Below are 16,015 nucleotides of genomic sequence, written 5' to 3'. Positions count from 1 at the left end.
GTCCTTGTACTAATTTCACTGTTGTTTCACTATCTGTATAACCCGTTAACACTGAGCCCACAGCCAAGATTGATTCCTGGGATGGCAGGACTTCCATATGAAGAAAGACTGGATAGACTCGGCTTGCACTCGCTGGAATTTAGAAGATTGAGGGGGGATCTTATAGAAACTTACAAAATTCTTAAGGGGTTGGACAGGCTAGATGCAGGAAGATTGTTCCCGGTGTTGGGAAAGTCCAGAACAAGGGGTCACAGTTTAAGGATAAGGGGGAAGTCTTTTAGGACCGAGATGAGAAAGTTTTTTTTCACACAGAGAGTGGTGAATCTGTGGAATTCTCTGCCACAGAAGGTAGTTGAGGCCAGTTCATTGGCGATATTTAAGAGGGAGTTAGATTTGGCCCTTGTAGCTAAAGGGATCAGGGGGTTTGGAGAGAAGGCAGGTACGGGATACTGAGCTGGATGATCAGCCATGATCATATTGAATGGCGGTGCAGGCTCGAAGGGCCAAAAGGCCTACCCCTGCACCTATTTTCTATGTTTCTATGTTTCTAACAGTTGACTGATTCCTTGATCATCGTTACTTTTATGCATATCTTTCATTCATTTCTCCAATATCTCTCCACATCACCCTGTCTACATCTCTTGATTCCCTTTTCCACCTGACTCTCGGTGTGAAGAAGGGACTCCCCCGAAACTTCACCTATCCCTTTTCTCCAGGGAAGCTGCCTCACCCACTTTGTTACTCCAGCATTTTGTGTCTATCTTTGAATAGAGAGACACGCATTGAAAGAAAAATGACCCCTGTTTTGAATGTCATGAGAAGTAAACAGATCTCGACTTAGGTTACATCTGTAAAGTTCCAACTGCACAAGGAGGTAATATTTTCATGAAAGGAATCCCCCACTCACACCTCCACACATTGATGTCTTTCATTAAAGCATAATGGTTTCTCAAAACATTACGAAAACATCCCAAAAAACGTGACCTGCAGATAGTTTTATTCTGACTTGGATTGTGTAACAAAATGTTCACTGTGGATAGTGATGAGAATGAGATAAAATATAAAACATCATTACTTTATAATAGACAGTGTGTGTAGGATAGTGTTAGTGTGCGGGGATCACTGGGTGGTGCGGACTTGGTGGGCCGAAAAGGCCTGTTTCCGCACTGTATCTGAAATATGAATAAATATAAATATCTCTGGAGAAAGGGTATAGGTCGAGACCCTTCTTCAGATTGAGAGACTGAGAAGAAAGGTTTCCCAGCAGGTCAGGCAGCATCTCGGGAGAGAAGGAATGGGTGACGTTTCGGGTCGAGACCCTTCTTCAGACTGAAGAAGGGTCTCGACCCGAAACGTCACCCATTCCTTCTCTCCCGAGATGCTGCCTGACCTGCTGAGTTACTCCAGCATTTTGTGAATAAATCGATTTGCATCTGCAGTTATTTTCTTATAAGAAAGGTTTCCCTTTCCCCGACTATCAGTCTGAAGAAGGGTCTTGACTCGAAACGAGCACCTATTCCTTTTCTCCAGAGATGGTGCCCGACCCGCTGAGTTACTCCAGCTTTTTGTGTCTGTCTTTGGTTAAAACCAGCCTCTGCAGTTCCTTCCTACACAATATATATTCTAACAGGCAGAATGCATGACAGTAATGTAGTAAAAGTGAACTGCAGATGCTTGTTGATACCAAAGATGGATACAAAAACGCTGGAGTAACTCAACATGTCAGGCAGCATCGCAGGAGAACATGGATAGGTGACATTTCGGGTCGGGAGCCATCTTCGGACATTACTCAGACATGTCAGAATGCATTACAGGATATAGAGGCTTTGTTTAGAGACAGTTTAGAGACACAGCGCGGAAACAGGCCCTTCGGCCCACCGGGTCTGCGCCGACCACCGATCCCTGCTATCGTGGATCAACACTGTCCTACACCCACTAGAGATAATTTTTACATTAATACCAAGTCAATTAACCTACAAACGTGTACGGCTTTGGAGTGTGGGAGGAAACCGAAGATCTCGGAGAAAACCCACGCAGGTCACAGGGGATATGTTGGTTGACCTATTGGCCCAGCTCTTTAACCACCCTTCATTCCATCACCCATTACTTATGAAAAATCTACCAACCACAATTTTTTCAGTAACATTAGAATTAGCATCAAATGCCTTTTGTGGCTGAGTGTTCCACATTTTTACTGCCCTCTGCATTGAAAATGCCAATAGCAGTAACTGTTAAATGTGGTTGAATAATCGATTACTTTATGCTAAAACGATCAACAGACGAAGGCCAAGTTCTTTCCTGCTTATTTGAAAATAAACACTGCTACCTTCTAATGCTTTACTCCGCAACTATTTTACTTTTTATCAAGTGCAGAGGATTCAATGCACTATCAATGGGGTCAGTGTGGAGAGAGTGTCCAGCTTCAAGTTTCTGGGCACTCACATTTCGGAGGACCTAACATGGTCCAATAACACTGCTGCGCTGGTCAAGAAGGCACAACAAAGACTGTTCTACTTAAGAACACTGAAAAAGTCTGGTCTACCCCAACAGCTGCTGACGACCTTCTACCGCTGCACCATAGAGAGCATCCTAACGCATGGAATCCCTGTGTGGTACCTCAGCTGCACGGAGGCAGAAAGGAAAGCTCTACAGCGGGTAGTCCATAGAGCTCAGAGGGCCATCGGAACACAGCTACCAGACTTGGAGGGCATCTACAACACACGATGCCTCAGAAAAGCCACCAGCATCCACAAAGACTCTTCACACCCCTGCAACAGTCTGTTCGAACTCCTTCCATCGGGCAGACGATACAAGGCCTTCTATGCCCGCACCTCCAGACTCAGGAACAGCTTCATCCCCAGGGCCATAGCTGCTATGAACCGGTCCTGCTGAGCCGGATGGCCACAACGCATAGATCAACTTGCACTTTACCCTGTCCAAAACTGTTACAACTGTTCGTTTCGTTGGGTTGCTGCTGTCTAAATTACCTAAATTATTGCATCGTATGGGAGGCGCATTCCCAATCTCGTTGTACCCCTGGGTACAATGACAATAAAGATATATTGTATTGTATTGTATTGTATTGTAAACTGGTGCATTGCTAAACAGTAGGAGATTAACGGCTGTCATGTTCCTGTTTCAATGTTTACCAGTAACTGGAAGTAGAATTTTCAAAGCATCAGTGGCACAACGGTAGAGTTGCTGCCTTACAGCGCTTACAGCGCCGGAGACCCGCGTTCCATCCCGACTACGGGTGCTGTCTGTACAGAGTTTGTATGTTCTCCCCGTGACCTGCGTGGGTTTTTTCCAAGGACTTTGGTTTCCTCCCACACTCCAAAGACGCACAGGTTTGTAGGTTAATTGGCTTGGTCTAAATGTAAAAATTGTCCCGAGTGTGTGTCGGGTAGTGTTAATGTGTGGGGATCGTTGGTCGGTGCGGACTCGGGGGGTCGAAGAAGGGACTGTTAAGTTAAACTTCAGTTAAGCTAACCTAAACTAAAAAGTGGAGGATTAGCGGCAGATTAAGAAGTCACGTGAAGTATAACTAGTAGGTAAAACATAGGTTCTAAGGCATTTTACTAATTTAATCGGATGAATGATAATAAGATTAACATTTGCATAATTGTATAATCATGACACAATAATCATACCATCATATAATTACAACCTGTTTGCACCAATGAATAATTGCTAAGCCTTTAAGAGAACAATTGGCCACAGCTATTTGCAGCATAGAATAGAGTTATCTATATACTAAAACTTGTTTGTTTATTTATTTGTGATTGAACTACAGCCAAAACGGTACACGATAGCTTGACAATGTTAGGCCCACCTTACTCACCATCATCGCTTTAATGGTAAAGCAAGTAGTTTTATTGAAATCAGTGTTATAATTTTTAAGTTATTCACATTTTAAAGTTTAAATCTATCTCCTAGGGAGGGAGGGGCAGGGAGGTGGGGGGGGGAGGGAGGAGGAGGGTGGATAATGGGGGTTGGGGGGGATGGAGAGGGGGAAGTGGAAGTGGGGAGGGGGAGGGGAGGGAGAGAGGGGGGAGGGGGGTATCATATCATCATATCATATATATACAGCCGGAAACAGGCCTTTTCGGCCTTCCAAGTCCGTGCCGCCCAGCGATCCCCATACATTAACACTATCCTACACCCACTAGGGACAATTTTTTACATTTACCCAGCCAATTAACCTACATACCTCTTTGGAGTGTGGGAGGAAACCGAAGATCTCGGAGAAAACCCACGCAGGTCACGGGGAGAACGTACAAACTCCTTACAGTGCAGCACCCGTAGTCAGGATCGAACCTGAGTCTCCGGCGCTGCATTCGCTGTAAAGCAGCAACTCTACCGCTGCGCTACCGTGCCGCCCATAGGGTAGGAGAGGGTGCTGCACCAATGCAGGAGAGGTTTGGGCCCAATGGGTTCACTTGGTCTAGTATCTATTTAAATATAGCAGCAAGCAAGAAATATATTTAAGCCAAGCCAAACAAGCTCAAGTAATAAGAATAGGAGAGGGTCATTTGACTCTTTGTGCCTGCACTGTCACTTAACAAGATTTAGTTTAGTTTAGTTTAGAGATACAGCCCTTCGGCCCACCGAGTCCACACTGACCAGAGATCCCCACGCATTAACACTATCCTGCACACACCAGGGGCAATTTGCACTTCTACCAAGCCAATTTACCTACATACCTGTACATCTTTGGAGTGTGAGAGGAAACTGAAGATCCAGGAGAAAACCCATGCAGGTCACGGGGGAGAACGTACAGACTCTGCACAGACGGCATCTGTAGTCCAGATGGAACCTGAGTCTCCAGCACTGCACAGTGCCACCTGGTTGATTTGTGACCTGGTTGATCTGTGTAAGAAGGAACTGCAGGTTTGCACCGAAGATGGACAAAAATTGCTGGAGTACCTCAGCGGGACAGGCAGCATATCTGTAGAGAAGGAATGGGTGATGTTTCGGGTCAAGACTTGAAGTCTTCAGACTGAGAGTGGGACACCAGACTCTCAGTCTGAAGAAGGGTCCCAATCTGAAATGTCGCCCATTCCTTTTCTCCAGAGACGCTGCCTGTCCTGCTGAATTACTCCAGTGTTTTAAGTCTATCCTGGTTGATCTTCCACTTTAGAGTCATTTTCCTACCAAAATCCATATCCTTTGAGCTCTTTCATCTAGTAATCTTTGTGTTGACGGACCTCAATGACTGGGTCCCTAAGACTCCCTGGGATAGAGTATTCTGAAGATTCACCATCCTCTGGGCGGCACGGTGGCGCAATGGTAGAGTTGCTGCCTCACAGCGCCAGAGACCCAGGTTCGATTCTAACCATGGGTGCTGTCTTTACGGAGCCTGTACTTCTCCCTGTGACCATGTGGGATTTCTCCGGGTGCTACAGTTTCCTCCCAAACTCCAAAGACATAAATGTTTGTAGGTTAATTGACTTTGGCAAAATTGTAAATGGTCCCTATGGTGTAGCATGGTGTTAGTGTACAGGGTGTTCGCTGGTCGGCACGGACCCGGTGGGCTGAAGGGCCTGTTTCCGCGCTGTATCGCTAAAGCCTAAAGTCGTTTCTGCATCAAAATATTCAGCTTTTGGATAGGTGATTGAAAATGCAGGGATTAGTGAGCTATGGATTGGGCAGCTATGTGCAGGTCGGTAGGAGTTGGTCTTAGCATCATGTTTGGCAAAGACTGTGGGCTAAAGAGCCTGCCCCTATCCTGGAGTGCTCTATGCTCCATGTTCTTAAAATGGATACATTCATATTTTTCCGCATTATATTTCATGGTATGCCAGGTGGGGGGGGGGGGGGGATCGAGAACCAGAGGGCATAGGTGTAAGGTGAAGGGGAAGTGGTTCTATAGGAATCTGAGGGGTAACCTTCTCACACAAAGGGTGGTGGGTGGATGGAACTACCTATGGAGGAGTCAAGTCAATTTGTCACATACACATACAAGATGTGCAGTGAAATGAAAGGTCCCCCGCAGTCCAGCAATAGAGCAATAAAAATAAACAATTTCACACACAATCACAACCAACACAAAAAAAAAAGAAACGTCCATCACAGTGAGTCTCCTCCAGTCACCTCCTCACAGTGATGGAAGGCCAGAATGTATTTTCTCTTCCCCTGCCGTCTTCTCCCGCGGTCAGGCTGTTGAAGTTGCCACGTTCCAGGCCGCGCCGGACGGGTGACAGGTCCGCAGCGGGCCGACCCAAGCCCCACGATCCGGGCGGGCGAAGACGCCGCCGCTGCACGTCGGGGCGGTCGTGGCTCCCGACATTGAAGCCCCCGCCGGGCAGAAAAAAATCCCACGGCCTATTTCAGGCCGCGCCGGACGATGAAAGGTCCGCGGCGGGCCGACCCAAGCCCCGCGATTCGGGGCGGGCGAAGACGCTGCCGTTGCCGGAGCTCCCGATGTCGGCCCCCACCCAGGGCAGGGGCTGCGAGCTTCCGACATCCACGTGGCCTGCGGACGAAGCCTCCGGAGCCTCCGAAGGTGAGGACTATCGCAATGTTTGAGAAGCAATTAGATGAGTACATGGATGAGGCAGGTTTAGAGGGGTATGGGCCTAACGCAGGCAAGGGGGACTGGTGTAGATGGAACATGTTGGCCGGTGTAGGAAACTTGGGCAGAAGAGCCTGTTTCCACAATGTATCACTCTATGACTCCATGCTACATTCTTGCCAGTTGACTCAGTTCATCCTTCTCCCATTGAAGTGTGTTTACACCCTCGTCTCTGTTCCGATATCCGTCCCGTCATCTCTTCTCCTCTGCCAAACTGTGGATGTGAAGTGTAAATATCTGGAGATTAGGCTTTGATCTCTGAAGTATCACTGTAGTCATGGATGGCCTGCCTGGGAAATGAACGAATGAATGAATGAATGAATGAATAGGTTTATTGGCCAAGTGTGTGCATATACAAGGAATGTGCCTTGGTGCTCCGCTCACAAATGACAACACAAACATACAGTTAACAATTAAGAATAAAGCATAAACACATCAAAACAATAAGGATACAACATTACGGACTAAACATGTGGGTGAAAATAAACCAGAGCAAAAGAGAGACTACAGACTTTGGTTATTGAGTAGAACTACCACTCGTGGGAAAAAGATGCACGTATTCCTATTCTTTGCTTTCTGCCTGACAACCAATTCTCAATCCGTGTTAATCCAACTCTGAAGATAGACACAAAGTGCTGGAGTTACTCAGCAGGTCAGGCAGCATCTCTGGACATAGTGGACAGGTGATGTTTCCGGTGAACCTTCCTTTAGTCTGCAGTGCTCCTTACAAAACGTGCATTTTTGACATCGTAAAACCTCCCGAGTTGCTTCCTCTAAGTGATGTTTCAGGTCGGGACCCTTCTTCAGACTAAAACCTTAAACCTATGTCCTCTGGTTCTTGATTCCCCTACTCTGGGCAAGAGAATCTGTGCGTCTACCCGATCTATTCCTCTCTCATGTGCTACTCCAGCACTTTGTGTTTTATTGACAGCAAGGTCTCTCTGTGCACGGAACAATGTTGTTGTTGTTGATTGTTCTAATCCCAGATTAATGAGCTTGCACCATTTGATGAAAGACACCTTCTGGCGAGCCTAAAAATCAATGGTCTCCCAGTGTAACCTCCGATTGAAGACTGATATCTTCCAAATCTCCAGACCACATGCTGATGGATATCCACAGAAAGACACAAAATGCTGGAGTAACTCAGCGGCTCAGACAGCATCTCTGGAGAGAAGGAATGGGTAGCGTTTTGGGGTCAGACCCTTCTTCAGGGAGTCTAGAGATATGGAAGGGCAGGGTGTGAAAACAACAGATCAAAGCAGACAATGCTAAGGAAATGTAAAGTGGGTCATTGTAAGATGAGGGGAAGGTGATAAGGAAGCACACAATCAAATATAGTCAAATTAATCAAAGGGACGGTGGTAGTCGTTGAACAAGGGGGTGGGTGGCTGGGGGGGGGGGATGGAGAGAGAGGGAAATCAAATTTATCCAAAGAATATTTGTAAATAAACAATGATGCCATGCTGATACAATCAGCAATTTGGCGCAACGGTGGAGCTACTGCCTTACGGCACCAGGGACCTGGGTTCGATCCTGACTACGGCTGCTGTATGTAGGGAGGTTGTACGTTCTCCCTGTGACCTGCCTGGGTTTTCTCCGAGATCCTTCGGTTTCCTCCCACACACCAAAGACGTGACAGGTTTGTAGGCTAATTGGCGTGGTATAAATGTAAAATTGTCCCTGGTGTTTGTAGGGTGGTGTAAGTGTGCGGGGATCGCTGGTCGGTGCGGACTGGGTGGGCCGAAGGGCCTGTTTCCACACTGTACACCTGAGAACCAAACTAAACAATGCGAATTGTATCTGTTACCGGAATTCTCTGAGCGGTAATTGCATTATTACTCTTTTGAATTATGCAAAAATTCAAATCCTGAAGGTTCCTGTGGGTTTTGCCATCCACTGCGCTGATCCAAATCACTATGTAAAACTGTAAGCGTGTATCTGCAAACTAATGCCGTGACCAGTCCTCACATCACATGTAGGCTCAGAAAGCCTCGTGACTCATGCCCTATCGATCTGTCCTTCCGATATCAATATACCTTGGCATTTTTGCACAAACTCATTTAAACCACTGTCGACTTGCTGTGATCAATTTTGCAATTGCTTTCGTGTTACTCGGCTCAGCGGTGGATTCTGTGCTGTGGAGCTGGTGTATCACTACCCCTCATGTCAAGCCTGCTCTGTTCTTTTTGATGAGCAGACCCAGTGAGCAAAGTAATTTTTAAACTAAACGACACCAGGCTTTAGATAGACACAAAGTGCTGGAGTAACTCAGCAGCATCTCCGGATGGAAGGAATGGGTGACGTTTCGGGTCGAGGCCCTTCAACGGACTGGTGTCAGGGGAGAGGGAGACACAGAGATAAGGAAGTGTAAGGTGTGAAAATGAGACAAAGGGGAATGGGGTTCGAGGAAAATGTAGAATAGATCATTGTTAGCTCATTGTTGTACTAGTGAGACCGCACCTGGAGTACTGTGTGCAGTTTTGGTCTCCAAATTTGAGCAAGGATATTCTTGCTATTGAGGGCATGCAGTGTAAGTTTATTAGGTTAATTCCCGGAATGGCGGGACTGTCGTATGTTGAAAGACTGGAGTGACTAGGCTTGTATACACTGGAATTTAGAAGGATGAGAGGGGATCTTATCGAAACATATAAGATTATTAAGGGGTTGGACATGTTAGAGGCAGGAAACATGTTCCCAATGTTGGGGGAGTCTAGAACCAGGGGCCACAGTTTAAGAATAAGGGCTAGGCCATTTAGAACTGAGATGAGGAAAAACTTTTTCAGTCAGAGAGTTGTGAATCTGTGGAATTCTCTGCCTCAGAAGGCAGTGGAGACCAGTTCTCTGAATGCATTCAAGAGAGAGCTGGATAGAGCTCTTAAGGATAGCGGAGTCAGGGGGTATGGGGAGAAGGCAGGAATGGGGTACTGATTGAGAATGATCAGCCATGATCACTTTGAATGGTGGTGCTGGCTCGAAGGGCCGAATGGCCTCCTCCTGCACCTATTGCCTATTGTCTATTGTCTATTGAGAATGTAACAACAAAGCAAGCAGAGATAAAATGTAAAGGAGAACTGGCCGAAGATCCGGGAAGGGGGGAGGGATGGAGAGAGGGTAAGCAAAGGTTAATATTCATACCGCTGGGTTGTAAGATGCTCAAGCGAAATATGTGGTGCTGTTCCCCCAATTTGTGCTAGGCCCCAAGTGACATGATGAGAATGGGGAGAAATGGATTAAGTGCAGGCGAACAAGAGTTGGTCTGGGCATCATGAATAGCACGGACATTGTGGGCTGAAGGGCCTGTTCCTGTCCTTTGAGTTTAGTTTATTGTCACGTGTACCGAGGTGCAAAGAAAAGCTTTTGTTGCGCTGTACTGTTTTGCTCGTGGACTGTTCGATGTTCTGTGCTACAACACCTCTGTCAGAGGAATGATGACAGTGATCTCATGGCCAGACAGATTGCCCATGTGGCTACCACGATGACCACGGTCATTAGAAGCTGGGGGTGGGGGCAGCTGACCGCCCCCTGCAGGTAACAGAGGTGGCCTTCACCTGGGCAGGTATCCCAACCTTTCACCACGCTGCCTGCTGTACCCTTCTTCAGACTGATGTCAGGGGGGGTGGGACAAAGGAAGGATATAGGTGGAGACAGGAAGGTAGAGGGAGAACTGGGAAGGGGGAGGGGAAGAGAGGGACAGAGGAACTATCTAAAGTTGGAGAAGTCAATGTTCATACTGCTGGGCTGCAAGCTGCCCAGGCAAAATATGAGGTGCTGTTCCTCCAATTTCCGCCTCACTGTGGCACTGGAGGAGGCCCATGACAGAAAGATCAGACTGGGAGTGGGAGGGGTTGAAGTGCTCAGCCACCGGGAGATCAGGTTGGTTAAGGCGGACTGAGCGAAGGTGTTGAGCGAAATGATCGCCGAGCCTGCGTTTGGCTTCGCCAATGTAAAGAAGTTACAGTACTGTAATGTACTGTAATGTACTGTAAAGTACTGTAGCAATCACCCATACACTAGTTCTATCCTACACAACGAGGGGCAATTTACAGAAGCCACTCAACCTGCAAATCTGCACGTCTTCGGAATTTGGGAGGAAACCGGAGCACCCGGAGAAAACCCACGCAGTCACCGGGAGAAGGTACAAACTCCATACAGACAGCGCCCGTAGTCAGGATCGAACCCGGGTCCCCGTCGCTGTAAGGCAGCAACTCTGCCGCTACTCCACCTTGACTATAATGGATGGAATTTTCCAGCCCATTTTATTATCAATATTAAGAGTAGCCTTGCGTCACCACTTAGTTATTCAGTCCCGGGCATGTCCACGCACGCATAAAACTGCCATCCCGATCCCTGGCTGAGCTGCCGGTCTCTCACTGGGTCTGTCCTCACCTCCTGTTTGGCAGTGGCTATTGAGCCGAGACCCGCCTGCTTCTCAACCTCCATTGCCACGAAGGGTTTTTGGCTCCAAGATGCTGCATCCAGTCCTATCCTAGTCCAAATACTTTTTCCCCCCGGAGCTCCTGGTATTTCAGAGGCGGGGAACCGTAGTGCAGTTGCTCAGGGCACTTTGGGTGTTGCCTCAGCTTGCCTTTACAAATTGCCTGCACTTTGGTGTGGACTCGTGTGGCATGGAATTTATCCAGTAATTGGCTTCAAGTCATTTCCCCATCTCCTTGAGGCACAGCAGCTCTGAATCTCCCCAGTAAGCTGCTTCAACAGCATCATTGGCCGATTTGTTTAAGAATAAAATGGTGAATGGCTTAATTCTATTAAAAAAAAATCCCAGATACGGATTTTAAATGAATGTGGATTATAAATCAGGCACGGTGGGCAGTCAGCCTCATAATGAATGTAAATGATAGAACACAGCCAACAGCAGTGAAAGCCTCCATATGAAACACCAGACTCAACAGAAGAAAATAAAAGTAAATGCAGTTTGAATGTTCTGCTACGCACTTGAGAGAGAGAGAGAGAGAGTGTAATTATGATTTTAAGCAGCCTTGGATGTCGAGTATGTAACCACTCCGAATGCTAATTATAAACAACTCACAGACTAGCTAAAGTCCTTTAAAAGACGGTAACACTTTGAAAGACGTCACAGTTCAAAATTCATTTGAAACTGTTTACTTAAATCGCTTGGCCAAACATCTTAAATCAGCAAGATGATACACTGCTCTGGTTGTACATGGGAATGCTCCTTCTGACAAAACTTTAAGGGAATTAAACTCTGCTGTGGAATGGCCATGGATTATATTGGAATGGTACGGCCCTTTATTTATCACATGTACCGAGGTACAGTGAAATTCGATTTTGTACACAGTTCAATACAAGTAGCACTGCACATAAGCACTTAGATACATCTTAGATAAGCATCTCAGAGACAGTACAGGTGGTTAGTAGTGGTACACCGAGATTCTTTAGTCAGAGGGTGGTGAATCTGTGGAATTTTTTGCCACAGAAAGCTGTGGAGGCCGTCAGTGAATATTTTTAAGGCAGAGATGGATAGATTCTTGGTTGGTACGGGTGTCAGATGGTACGGGGAGAAGGCAGGAGAATGGGGTTAGGAGGGAGAGATAGATCAGCCATTTTTGAATGGTGGAGTAGACTTGATGGGCTGAATGGCTGAACGGCGGCACGGTGGCGCAGCGGTAGAGTTGCTGCCGTACAGCGAATGCAACGCCGGAGACTCAGGTTCGATCCTGACTACGGGCGCCGTCTGTATGGAGTTTGTACGTTCTCCCCGTGACCTGCGTGGGTTTTCTCCGAGATCTTCGGTTTCCTCCCACACTCCAAAGACGTACAGGTATGTAGGTTAATTGACTGGGTAAATGTAGGATAGTGTTAAATGTGTGTAGGATAGTGTTAATGTCCGGGGATCGCTGGGCGGCGTGGACTCGGTGGGCCGAAGGGCCTGTTTCTGCGCTGTATCTCTAAATCTAAATCTAAATTCTACTCCTATCACTTATGACCTTATGACAGTATACCGAGTCACCAGTTCGGCGCCATTTCCAAGTCGTAGTTGTCGTAAGTGTAGGGATCTTGATCTGACCATGATGGTCTGTTGTCCTGGCGTTGTCGTAGGGTGGGCCTGACCAAGCGTAGCTGTTGGTGTCTCCCGCCGCTGCTCCACCGCCGTAGGCCGCGTGTGGTCCACGCGCTCAGCCCCTTGGATGATAGAAAAAGCAATATGCTTCGCTAATGATACAGGCGGCAGATAATGTTCGGCGGTCAGAAACTGTAACTGGAGAACATAAAGTGACGTTTGTTCTGGAAATTGGTTATTGTGTTATTGGGTTGGGGTCCTTCTTCAGCCTGATTGTGGGGTGGGGGGGAGAGGGGGGAGAGGGGGGGGGGGGGGGGTGGGGGAGGAACTGGAAACAAGAAATAATGGACACAAATAATAGGCTGCAGGCCTAACTATGTGTAGATTTAATTTGAAATGTACTTTGAGTAAGAGTTTACCAAGAGTTGACTGCAAAGAGTGATCATAACATCTGACACATTGGAAACAGGGCCAGTCTTTGGGATCTCTCTAGTACAACACCAGCTTCTCAGATTGGGGTATGTTTTAAATGCATGGGAGGCCAGAATACTCTTCGATCACAATTTTAAAAGTAAGGTCCGTACTTTGTCCCAAAATTTGAACACCATTAGTATCATTGTGGATTGGGTGCCAAGCCCTGATCGTGTGAAGGTGTTTAGGATCATGAGAGGAATAGATCGCGTAGATGCACAGAGTCTTTTGCCCAGAGTAGGGGAATCGAGTTCAAGGTTTAAGATGCGGGGGGAAAAGTTTTGAATTTGAATCTGAAGGATAACTTCTTCACGCAAAGGGTGGTGGGTATATGGAACAAGCTGCCAGAAGAGTTAGTTGAGGCAGGGACTATCCCAACATTTAAGAAACAGTTAGAAAGGTACACGGATAGGACGGGATATGGACCAAATGCTGGCAGGTGGGACTAGTGTAGCTGGGACATGTTGGTCGGTGTGGGCAAGTTGGGCCGAAGGGCCTGTTTCCACACTGCATCACTCGATGACGCCATGACTCTATGACATACACAACATTACGAAATAAAGAGAGGAGTGCAAGGTAGGTTTACTAGGTTAATTCCCGGAATGGCGGGACTGTCGTATGTTGAAAGACTGGAGCAACTAGGCTTGTATACACTGGAATTTAGAAGGACGAGAGGGGATCTTATCGAAACATATAAGATTATTAAGGGGTTGGACATGTTAGAGGCAGGAAACATGTTCCCAATGTGGGGGGAGTCCAGAACCAGCGGCCACACAGTTTAAGAATAAGGGGTAGGCCATTTAGAACGAAGATGAGGAAAAACTTTTTCAGTCAGAGAGTTGTAAATCTGTGGAATACACTGCCTCAGAAGGCAGTGGAGGCTAATTCTCCGAATGCATTCAAGAGAGAGCTAGATAGAGCTCTTAAGGATAGCGGAGTCAGGGGGTATGGGGAGAAGGCAGGAACGGGGTACTGATTGAGAATGATCAGCCATGATCACATTGAACGGTGGTGCAGGCTCGAAGGGCTGAATGGCCTCCTCCTGCACCTGAAGAAGGGTCTGAAGAAGGGTCTGAAGAAGGGTCTCGACCCGAAACGTCACCCATTCCTTCTCTCCCGAGATGCTGCCTGACCTGCTGAGTTACTCCAGCATTTTGTGAATAAATCCTCCTGCACCTATTGTCTATTGTCTATTGAGATAATTAGACACGGTAGGTTAGTTTAATACTTTTCCTAATGCATTGCTGTAAATACTGGGATTGATTTCAACACTGAAAATGTCAGTAAGCATCTCATTTAACAATGTAATATTGATCATACTCAACATACACAACAGCTTTATTACTTTTCCTCATCAATCACAATGCACCAGCAGGAATGCACCAGTGAATTAAGCCCAAGACAGACACACAATGCTGGAGTACCTCAGCGGGTCAGGCAGCAACTCTGGATGGAAGGGAATGGGTGACGTTTCGGGTCGAGACCCTTCTTCAGACTGAGAGTCAGGGGATAGGGAGGCACAGAGAAACGGAAGGGCAAGGTGTGAAAATGAGACATCAAAGGGGAATAAGCTCAAGGAAAATGTAGAATAGACCATTGTTAGCAAGGGGAAAGTGACAAGGGGCAGTGGAATTCTCTGCCTCAGAAGGCAGTGGAGGCCAATTCTCTGAATGCATTCAAGAGAGAGCTAGATAGAGCTCTTAAGGATAGCGGAGTCAGGGGGTACGGGGAGAAGGCAGGATCGGGGTACTGATTGAGAATGATCAGCCATGATCACATTGAATGGCGGTGCTGGCTCGAAGGGCCGAATGGCCTCCTCCTGCACCTATTGTCTATTGACATATTTCTGTGTCTCCCTCTCTCCTGACTCCCTGCTTCACTGAAGAAGGGTCTCAACCTGAAACGTCACCCGTTCCTTCTATCCAGAGGTGCTGCCTGACCTGCTGAGTTACTATAGCGTTTTGTGTCTATCTTCGGTATAAATCAGATTCTGCAGTTCCTTCCCACACAGTGAATCAACTCATTGTCCTGCGATTTTGCATGACTCATTTATTAAACCATAGTTTTAACATCAGAGAGCCACTGTTCAACTGATTCAATGCTTTCTGTTTTTGTATCTTTAGAGATGAGGTGAGGGGGAATTTCTTTAGTCAGAGGGTGGTGAATCAGTGAAATTCACCGCCACAGAATTGAAAGTGAAAGGCCTGGATAGAGTGGATGTGGACACGACGTTTCCACTGGTGGGAGAGTCTAGGACCAGAGGGCACAGCCTCAGAATGAAAGGGCGTTCCTTTAGAAAGGAGACGAGGGGGAATTTATTTGGCGGTGAACCTGTGGAATTCATCGCCACAGAAGGCTGTGGAGGCCAAATCAATGGATGGTTTTAAGGCGGAGATTGACAGATTCTTGATTAGTGCGGGTGTCAGGGGTTATGGGGAGAAGGCAGGAGAATGGGGACAGGAGGAAGAGATAGATCGGCCACGATGGAATGGCGGGGTAGACTTGATGGGCCGGATGGCCTAATTCTGCTCCTGTAGCTTAAGAACTTATGAACTTGAGAGCAGGCTGGACATTAAATCTTAAGTGATGAATTATCTCATGTTAATAACGCCGCCCATCCCCATCACGTTAAATCCTACACGTGTACCTCTTTTGACGGGAGCGCAGCGGGACAGAGTCAATGACCTGAAAGCCCGAGCGTGGGGGTGACTCTGGCGATGCGAACTTGACCTTCCTATGATGTCAATCGGATCGTTTGCTCTGCTCCCTTGGCTGCGTACAGTCGGCCGACCGGGACCATTATTTCTGGCCGGTTGCCAGGTCTTCCCGAGACCTTTTGCTTACTGCTAGAGGGGGGGGGGGGGGGGGGGGGGCGAAGAACGAAGGGGGTGTCGAGAATCGCCGAAACGCGCAGCGACCGTCAGTCACAG

This window comes from Rhinoraja longicauda, chromosome 6 (genome assembly GCF_053455715.1).
Source record: "Rhinoraja longicauda isolate Sanriku21f chromosome 6, sRhiLon1.1, whole genome shotgun sequence".
Classification (NCBI taxonomy): domain Eukaryota; kingdom Metazoa; phylum Chordata; class Chondrichthyes; order Rajiformes; family Arhynchobatidae; genus Rhinoraja; species Rhinoraja longicauda.
This window is presented reverse-complemented; position numbering follows the sequence as displayed.